Here is a 10,627-nt window from a genome sequence, read left to right on the forward strand (position 1 = left end):
CATTTCAGTGCAAAACAAAGCCATCAGGAATTAGTTTAGAGACCCAGGGAGTGGAATATATCCCCCAAATTCCGGGAAACTTAGCCGAAGTTGGTCAAAATCACGATGTGCGTAAGGCGGTCTCGGCTCATCTTTCAGTCTTAAAGTGAAGTGGGGCTATATTTCTGCCCAGAAGCTCGAAAGTGACCGTTCAAAAGGTCTTCCTGTGTCAATTTCACTGCAAACAAAGGCGAGCAGAAGTTAGGTTAGAGTCCCAGGGACTCGAAAATATCCTGTAAGTGCGGGAAAATGGGGACAAAGGTTGTCAAAATGAAGATACGCGTAAGGCCGTCTCTGCTATTCGTTCAGTCTTAAAGTGAAGTGAGGCTCTACTTCGGCCCAGAAGGTCTAAAGTGAGCGTTCAAAAAAATTGCTGTGTCCATTTCACTGCAAACCAAGGCAATCAGGAGATAGTTTAGAGTCCCCGAGACTTGAATATATCCCCTAAGTTCCGGGAAATCGAGTCAAAGTTTGTCAAACTCACGATGCGCGTAAGACGGACTCGGCTCATCTTTTACTCCTCAAGTGAAGTGGGGCTATATTTCGGCCAAGAAGCTCGAAACTCTGCTTTCAAAAACTTTTGCTGTTTCAAGTTCACTGCCAAAAAAGGTCATCAGGACTTAGTTTATAGTCCCCGGGACTAGAAAATATCCCCCAAGTCCCGGGAAATCAAGCCGAAGATGGTCAAAATCACGATGCAGGTAAAGCGGTCTCGGCAACTCTTTAAGTCTTAAAGTGAAGTGGGGTTATATTTCGGCCCAGAAGGTCCAAAGTGAGCGTTCAAAAAGTTTTGCTATGTCCATTTCACTGCAAAGCAAGGCCATCAGGAGTTAGTTTAGAGTCCCCGGGACTGGAAAATATCCCCGAAGTTCCGGAAAATCAAGCCAAAGTTGGTGAAAATCACGATGCGCGTAAGACGGTCTCGGCTACTCTTTCAGGCTTAAAGTGAAGTGGGGCTATATTCGGCTCAGAAGCTTGAAGGTGAGCGTTTAAAATGTTTTGCTCTGTCCATTCCAATGCAAACCAAGGCGATCGGGAGTTAGTTTACAGTCCCTGGGACTGAAAAATATCCCACAAGTTCCGGCAAATTGAGCCAAAGTTGCTCAAAATCACGATGCGCGTAAGGCCGTTTCGTCTATTTTTTCAGTCTTAAAATGAAGTGGGGCTATATTTCGACCTAGAAGCTCGGCACCGAGCGTGCGCTAATTTAATCTGTGTCGATTTTACTGAAAACTAAGGCAATCAGGAGTTAGTTTAGAGCTCCCAAAGCTGGAAACTATCCCCCAAGTTCCGGGAAATCCAGCCATAGAGGCTCAAAATCACGATGCGCGTAAGGCGGTCTCGTCTACTCTTTCAGCCTTAAAATGAAATGGGCTATATTTCGGCCCAAAGGCTCCAAAGTGAGCGTTCAAAACGTTTTCCTGTGTCCATTTCACTGCAAACCAAGGCCAAGAGGAAATACGTTAGAGTCCCCGGGACTGTAAAATATCCCCCAAGTTGCGGTAAATCAAGCGGAAGTTGGTCAAAATCACGTTGCGTGCAAGGCGGTCTCGGCTACTCTTTCAGTTTTAAAGTGAAGTGGGGCTATATTTCGACCCAGCAGCTCGAAAGTGAGCGTTCAAAAAGTTTTCCTGTGTCCATTGCTCGGCCAACCAAGGCAATCAGGATTTAGTTTAGAGTCCCCGGGACTGGAAAATATCCCCCCAGTTCCGGGAAATAGAGCCGAACCTGGTCAAAATCACGATGCGCTTAAGACGGTCTCGGCTACTCTTTAAGTCTTAAAGTGAAGTGGGGCTATGTGTTGGCCCAGAAACTTAAAAGGCAGCGTTGAAAAAGTTTTGCCTTTTCCATTTTACTGCAAACCAAGGCAATCAGGAGTTAGTTTAAAGTTCCCGGGTCTGGAAAATAACCCCCAAGTTTCCGAAAATCGAGCTTAAGTTAGTCAAAATTACGATGCGCGTAAGGCGGCCTCGGCTAGTCTTTCAATCTTAAAATGAAGTGGGGCTAAATTTTTGGGTCCAGAAGCTGGAAAGTCAGCGTTCAAAAAGTTTTGCTGTTTCCATTTCACTCCAAACCAAGACAAGCAGGAGTTAGTTTAGTCCCCGCGACTGGAAAATATCCCCCAAGTTCCGGGAAATCAACCCGAAGTTTGTCAAAATCACGATGCACGTAAGGCGGTCTCGGCTACCCTTTTAGTGTTAAAGTAAAGTGGGGCTATATTTTGGCCCAGAAGCTCGAAATTGAGCGTTCAAAAAGTTTTGCTGTGTCCATTTTACTGCAAACCAAGGCCATCAGGAATTAGTTTAGAGTCCTTAGAACTGGAATATATCCCCTAAGTTCCGGCAAATCGAGCCGAAGTTGCTCAAAATCAGGATGCGCGTAAGTCGGTCTCGGCTACTCTTTCTGTCTTCAAGTGAAGTGGGGCTCTATTTCGGGCCAGAAGCCCGAAAGTGAGCGTTCAAAAAGTTTTGCTGTGTTCTTTGACTGAAAAACAAGGCCATCACGAGTTAGTTTAGCGACCCTGGGACTGGAAAATATTCCCCAAGTTCCGGTAAATCGAGCTGAAGTTGGTCAAAATCACGATGCTCCCAAAGCGGTCTCGGCTACCCTTTCAGTCTTAAAGTGAAGTGGGGCTATATTCCGGCCCAGAATCTCGAAAGTGTGCGTTCAAAAAATTGTGCTGTGTCCATTTCAATGCAAACCAAGGCCATCAGGAGTTAGTTTAGAGTCCCCGGGATTGGTACATATCCCCCAAGTCCCGGGAATTGGAGCCGAAGTTGATCAAATTCATGATGCGCGTAACGCGGTCTCGGCTACTGTTTCAGTCTTAAAGTCAAGTCTGCCTACATTTCGGCGCACAAGCTAGAAATTGAGCGTTCAAAAAGCTTTGCTGTGTCCATTTCACTGCAAAACAAGGCCATCGGGACCTACTTTAGCGTCCAAGGGACTGGAAAATATCCCCCAAGTTCCGGGAAATCCACCCGAAGTTTGTCAAAATCACTATGCGCGTAAGGCGGTCTCGGCTACTTTTTCGGTATTAAAGTAAAGTGGGCTATATTTCGGCCCAGAAGCTTGAAGGTGAGCGTTCAAAAAGTTTTGCTGTCTCCATTTCACTGCAAACCAAGGCCATCAAGAGTTAGTTTAGAGTCCCTGGGACTGGAAAATATCCCCCAAGTTCCGGAATATCGACCCGAAGTTGGTCAAAATCACGATGCGCGCGCGCCGGTCTCGGCTACTCTTTAAGTCGTAAGTGATTTGGGACTATATTTCGGCCTAAAAGCTCGAAAGTGTTCGTTCAAAAACTTGTGCTGTGTGAATTTCACTGCAAACCATGGCCATCAGCAGTTAGTTTAGAGTCCTCGCGACTGGAAAGTATTCCCCAAGTTCCAGGAAAGCGAGCAGAATTTCCTCAAAATCACGATGCGCGTAAGACGGTCTCGGCTACTGTTTCAGTCTTAAAGTGAAGTGTGGCTATATTTAGGCCCACAAGCTCGAAAGTGAGCGTTCAAAAAGTTTTGCTGTGTCCATTTCACTGCAAACCAAGGCAATCAGGAGTTAGTTTAGAGTCCCCGGAACTGGAAAATATTCTCCAAGTTCCAGGAAATGGCGCCGAAGTTGATGAAAATTACGATGCGCGTAACGGGCTCTCGGTTATTCTTTCAGTCTTAAATTTAAGTAGGGCTATATTGCGGCACTGAAGCTCGAAGGTGAGCGTTCAAAATGTTTTGCTGTGTTCATTAAACTGCAAACCAAGGTCATCGGGAGTTAGTTTAGCGTCCCCGGGACTTTAAATTTCTTTAAGTTTCCCCGGGAAATCGAGCAAAAGTGGCCCAAAATCACGATGCGCGTAAGGCGGTCTCGGCTACTCTTCCAGTCTTAAAATTAAGGGGGGCTATATTTCGACTTAGAAGGTCGAGGCCGGACGAGGGCTAATTTTACCTGTGTCCATTTCACTGACATCTTAGGCCATCAGGAGTTAGTTTAGAGTCCTTGGGACTGGAAAATATTTCCCAAATTCTGGCAGATCGAGCCAAAGTTGCTCAAAATCACGATGCGCGTAAGGCGGTCTCGGCTACTCTTTCAGTCTTAAAATTAAGGGGGGCTATATTTCGACTTAGGTCGAGACCGGACGTGGGCTAATTTTACCTGTGTCCATTTCACTGACATCTTAGGCCATCAAGAGTTAGTTTAGAGTCCTTGGGACTGGAAAATATTTCCCAAATTCTGGCAGATTGAGCCCAAGTTGCTCAAAATCACGATGCGCGGAAGGCGGTCTCGGCTACTCTTTCAGTCTTAAAATGAAGTGGGGCTATATTTCGGCCGACAAGCTCAACACCGAGCGTGCGCTCCTTTTGCCTGTGTACATATCACTGAAAACTAAGTTCATCAGGAGTTAACATAGAGTCCTCGGGACTGGAAAATATTCCCCGAATTCTGGCAAATCGAGCCAAAGATGCTCAAAATCACGATGCGCCTAAGCCGGTCTCGGCTACTCGTTTACTCCGAAAATGAAGTGGGGCTATATTTCGGTTCTACAAGCTCGACACCGAGCGTGCTCTCCTTTTACCTGTGTCCATTTCACTAAGAACTAAGTCCATCAGGAGATAGTTTAGAATCCTCGAGACTGGAAGCTATCCTCCAAGTTTCGGCAAATTGAGCCATACTTTCTTAAAATTACGATAGGCGTACGGCAGTTTCGTTTACTCTTTCAGTCTTAAAATGAACTGGGGCTACATTTCGGCCTAGAAGCTCGACACCGAGCGTGCGCTCCTGTTACCTGTGACCATTTTACTGAAAACTAAGGCCATCAAGAGTTAGGGTAGAGTCCCCGGGACTGGAAAATATCCCCCAAGTTTTGGCATATCGAGCCATAGTGGCTAAAAATTTCGATGCGCTTAAGGCGGTTTCGTGTGCACTTTCAGTCTTAAAATAAAGTGGGGCTATATTTCGGCCTACAATCTGGAAACCGAGCGTGCGCTCCTTTTACCTGTGTCCATTTCACTAAAAACCAAGGCATTCAGGAGTTAGTTTAGAGCTTCCGGGACTGAAAAATATCCCCCAAGTCCCAGGAAATCAAGCCGAAGTTCGACAAAATTACCATGTGCGTAAGGCGGTGCCGGCTACTCTTTCAGTCTTAAAGTGAAGTGGGGCTATATTTCGGCCCAGAAGCGCGAAAGTGAAGGTTCAAAAAGTTTGGCTGTGTCCATTTCACTGAAAACCAAGGCCATCAGGAATTAGTTTAGAGTGCCCGGGACTGGCAATTATCTCCCAACTTCCGGGAAATCGAGCCGAAGTAGCCCAAAATCACAATGCGCGTAAGGCGGTCTCGGCTAGTCTTTGAGTCTTAAAGTGAAGTAGGGCTATGCTTCGGCCCAGAAGCTCAAAAGTGAGTGTTCAAAAAGTTGTGCTGTGTCCATTCCACTGCAAACCGAGGAAATCAGGAGTTAGTTTAGAGTCCCCGGTACCGGAAAATATCCCCCATTTCCCGAGAAATCGAGCCAGAGTTGGTCAAAATCACGATGCGCGTAAGACGGTCCCGGTTACTCTTTCATTCTTAAAGTGAACTGGGGCAATATTTCGCCCCAGAAGCTCGAAAGTGAGCGTTCAAAAAGTTGTGCTGTGTCCATTTCACTCCAGAGCAAGGCCACGAGGAGTTACTTTAGAGTCCGCGTGACTGGAAAATATCCCCCAAGTTCCGGGAAATCGAGCCGAAGTTGGTCAAAATTACGATGGGCGTAAGGCGGTCTCGGCTAGTCTTTCACTCTTAAAGTGAAGTGGAGCTATATTTCGGCTCAGAAGCTCAAAGTGAGGGTTCAAAAAGTTTTGCTGTGTCCATTTTACTGCAGACCAACGACGTCGGGGCTCAGTTTAGAGTCCCTGGGACTGGAAAATATCCCCCAAGTTCCGGGAATTTTAACCGAAGTTGGTCAAATCACGACGCGCATACGGCGGTCTCGGCTACTCTTTCAGTCGTAAAGTTAGTTGGGGCAATATTTCGGCCCAGAAGCTCGAAACTGAGTGTTTAAAAAGTTTTGCTGTGTCCATTTCACTGCAAAACAAGGCCATCACGACTTAGTTTAGCGTCAAAGGAACTGGAAATATCCCCCAAGTTACGGGAAATCCACCCGAAGTTACTCAAAATCACCATGCGCTTAAGGGGGTCTCGGCTACTCTTTCAGTCTTAAGGTAAAGTGGGCTTAGATTTAACTCCAGAAGCTCGAAAGTAAGGGTTGAAAAATTTTTGTGTCTATTTCACTCACATCTTAGACAATCAGGAGTGAGTTTAGAGACTTTGGGACTGGAAAATATCTCCCAAGTTTCGCCAGATCGAGCCGAAGATCCTCAAAATCACAATGCGTGTAAGGCGCTCCCGCCTACTCTTTCAGTCTTAAAAAGAATTAGGGCTATATTTCGGCCAGCAAGCTCGAAAGTGCGTGTTCCAAAAGTGTTCCTGTGTCCATTTCACTGGAAACCAAGGCCATCAGGAGTTAGTTTGGAGTCCCCGGGACTGGAAAATATTTCCCTATTTCCGGGAAATCGAGCCGAAGTATCCCAAAATCACGATGCGCGTAAGGCGGTCTCGGCTACTCTTTCAGTCTTAAAGTGAAGTGGGGCTATATTTCGAGCCATAAGCTCGAAAGTGAGCGTTCAAAAAGTTTTGCTGTGTTCATTTAACTGCAAACTAAGGCCATCGGAGGTTAGTTTAGCTTCCCCGCGAATTGAAAATATTGGTCAACTTCCGGGAAATCGAGCCGAAGTTGGTCAAAATTACGATGCGCGTAAGGCGGTCTCGGCTACTCTTTCAGTCTTAAAGTGAAGTATGGCTATATTTGGCCCGAGAAGCTTGAAAGTGAGCGTTCAAAAAAATGTGCTGTGTCCATTTCACTGCAAACCAAGGCCATCAGCAGTTAGTTTAGAGTCCCCGGGACTGGAATATATCCCCAAAGTTCCGGGAAATCGTACAGAAGTTGGTCAAAATCACGATGCGCGTAAGACGGTCTCGGCTACTCTTTCAGTCTTAAAGTAAAGTGGGGCTATATTTCGGCCCAGAAGCTCGAAAGTGAACCTTTAAAAAGTTACGCTTTGTGCATTTAACTGCAAACCAAGGCCATCAGGAGTTAGTTTAAAGTCCCCCGGACTGGAAAACATCCCCCAAGTTTGGGGAAATCGAGTTGAACTGGGTCAAAATCACGATGCTCCTAGGGAGGCCTCGGCTACTATTTCAGTCTTAAAGTGAAGTACGGTTGTATTTCGGCCCAGAAGCTCGAAACTGAGCGTTCAAAAAGTTTTCCTGCGTCCGTTTTACATCAAACCAAATCCATCAGGAGTTAGTTTAGAGTCCCCGGGACTTGAAAATATCGCCAAAATTCTAGAAAATCGAGCGGAAGTTGCTCAAAGTCACGATGCGCGTAAGGCGGTCTTGCCTACTCTTTCAGTCTTAAAGTGAAGTGGGGCTATATTTTATCCCAGAAGCTCGAAAATAAGCGTTCAAAAAGTGTTACCTTGTTCATTTCACTGCAAACCAAGGCCATCAGGAGTTAGTTTAGACTGTTCGGGACTGGAAAATATCGCCCAAGTTCGGGGAAATGGAGCCGAAGTTTGCCAAAATCACGATGCGCGTAAAGCAGTCTCGGCTACTCTTTTAGTCTTAAAGTGACGTGGCTGTATATTTCGGCCCAGAAGCTCAAAAGTGAGCGATGAAAAAGTTTTGCTCTCTCAATTTAACTGAAAACCAAGGCCATCATGAGTTAGTTTAGAGTCCACGGGACGAAAAAATATCCCTTAAGTTCTGGCAACTCAAGCCGAAGTTGGTCAAAATCTCGATGCGTCTAAGGCGGTCTCGGCTACTATTTCAGTCTTAAAGTGAAGTGGAGCTATATTTCGGCCCAGAATTTCGAAAGTAAACGTTCAAAAAAAATTGCTGTGTGCATTTCACTGCAGACCAAGGTCATCAGGGGTTAGTTTAGAGTCCTTGGAACTTGAATATATCCCCGAAGTTTCGGGAAATCCAGCCGAAGTTGGTCAAAATCACGATGCGCGTAAGACGGTCTCGGCTACTCTTTCAGTCTTAAACCAAAGTGGGGCTATATTTCGGCTCAGAAGCCCGACGGGGAGCGTTGAAAAAGTTTTGCTCTCTCCATTTCAACGCAAACCAAGGCAATCAGGAGTTACTTTAGAGTCCCCGGTACCGGAAAATATTCCCCATTTCCTGGGAAATCGAGCCAAAGTTGGTCAAAATCACGATGCGCGTAAGGCGGTCTCGGCTATTCTTTCATTCTTAAAGTGAACTCGGGCTATATTTCGGCCCAGAAGCTCGAAAGTGAAAGTTCAAAAAGTTTTGCTGTGTCCATTTCACCGCGATTCAAACCACATCAGGAGATAGTTTACAGTCTCCGGGACATCAAAATATTCCCCAAGTTCCGGGAAATCGAGCCGAAGTTTGTGAAAATCACGATGCGCGTAAAGCAGTCTCGGCTACTCTTTTAGTCTTAAAGTGACGTGGCTGTATATTTTGGCCCAGAAGCTCGAAAGTGAGCCTTCAAAAAGTTATGCTGTGCCCATTTCACTGCAAAGCAAGGCCCTCAGGAAGTAGTTCACAGTCCCCGGAACTGGAAAATATCCTCCAAGTTCCGCGAAATCGAGACGAAGTTGGTCAAAATAACGATTCGCGTAAGGCGGTCTCCGCTACTCTTTGAGTCTGAAAGTGAAGTAGGGCTATATTTCGGTCCAGAAGCTCGAAAGTGAGCGTTCAAAAAGTTTTGCTCTCTCAATTTCACTGAAAACCAAGGCCATCATGAGTTAGTTTAGAGTCCCCGGGAGTGGAAAATATCTTTTAAGTTCTGGGAACTCAGGCCGAAGTTGGTCAAAATCACGATGCGCCTAAGGCGGCCTCGGCTACTCTTTCAGTCTTAAAGTGAAGTGGGGCTCTATTTCGGCCCAGAAGCTCCAACGTGAGCACTGCAAAACATTTGCTGTGTCCATTTCACTGCAAACCAAGGCCATCAGGAGTTAGTTTAGAGTCCCCGGGACTGCAATATATTTCCCAAGTTCCGGAAAATCGAGAAGACGTTGCTCAAAATCACGATGCGCGCAAGACGGTCTTGGCTAGTCTTTCAGTGTTAAAGTGAAGTGGGGCTATATTTCGGCCCAGAAGCTCAAAAGTGAGCTTCAAAAAGTTTTGCTGTATCCATTTCAATGCAAACGAAGGCCATCAGGGGTTACTTAAGAGTCTTCGGGACTGGAAAATATCCCCCCAAGTTCAGGGAAATTTAGCCGAAGTTGGTCAAAATCACGGTGCGCGTTAGGCGGTCTCGCTTACTGTTTCAGTCTTAAAGTGAAGTGAGGCTTTATTCCTGCCCAGGAGCTTGAAAGTGAGCGTTCAAAAAGTTTCCGTGTGTTTATTTGACTGCAAACCAAAGCCATCAGAAGCTAGTTTAGAGTCCCCAGGACTGGAAAATATCCCCCAAATTCCACGAAATCGAGCCGAAGTTGGTCAAAATCACGATTTGCGTAAGGTAGTGTCGGCTACTCTTTCAGTCTTAGAGTGAAGTGGGGCTATATTTCGGGCCAGAAGCCCGAAAGTGAGCGTTCAAAAAGTTTTCCTGTGTTCATTTCACTGCAAACCAAGGCCATCAGGAGTTAGTTTAGCGTCCCCGGGACAAGAAAATTTGCCCCAAGGTCCGGGAAATTGAGCCGAGGTTGGTCAAAATTACGATGCGCGAAATGCGGTATCGGCTACTGTTTCATTCTTAAAGTGAAGTGGGGCTATATTTCGGGCCAGAAGCCCGAAAGTGAGCGTTCAAAAAGTTTTGCTGTGTTCTTTGACTGAAAAACAAGGCCATCCCCAGTTAGTTTAGCGTCCCTGGGACTGGAAAATATTCCCCAAGTTCCGGTAAATCGAGCTGAAGTTGGTCAAAATCACGATGCTCCCAAAGCGGTGTCGGCTTCCCTTTCAGTCTTAAAGTGAAGTGGGGCTATATTTCTGTCCAGAAGCTCGAAAGTGAGCGTTCGAAAAGTTTTGCTGTGTGCATTTCACTGCACACCAAAGCTATCGAAAGTTAGTTTAGGGTCCCCGAGACTGGAAAATATGCCCCAAGTTCCGGGAAATCAACCCGAAGTTTGTCAAAATCACGATGCACGTAAGGCGGTCTCGGCTACTCTTTCAGTGTTAAAGTAATGGGGCGCTATATTTTGGCCCAGAAGCTCGACATTGAGCGTTCAAAAACTTTTGATGGGTCTATTTTACTGCAAACCAAGGCCATCAGGAATTAGTTTAGAGTCCTCAGAACTGGAATATATCCCCTTAGTTCCGGCAAATCGAGCCGAAGTTGCTCAAAATCACGATGCACGTAAGGCGGTCTCGGCTACTCTTTCAGTCTTCAAGTGAAGTGGGGTTCTATTTCGGTCCAGAAGCTCGAAAGTATGCGTTCAAAAACTTTTTCTGTTTCCGTTTCACTGCAAACCAAGACCAGCACGAGTTAGTTTAGAGTCCCCGGGACTGCAAAATATTTCGCAAGTTCCGGGAAATCGAGCCGAAGTTGATCAAAATCACGATGCGCGAAACGTGGTCTCGGCTACTGTTTCAGTC

This window comes from Orbicella franksi, chromosome 1, assembly GCF_964199315.1.
Source record: "Orbicella franksi chromosome 1, jaOrbFran1.1, whole genome shotgun sequence".
Lineage (NCBI taxonomy): Eukaryota > Metazoa > Cnidaria > Anthozoa > Scleractinia > Merulinidae > Orbicella > Orbicella franksi.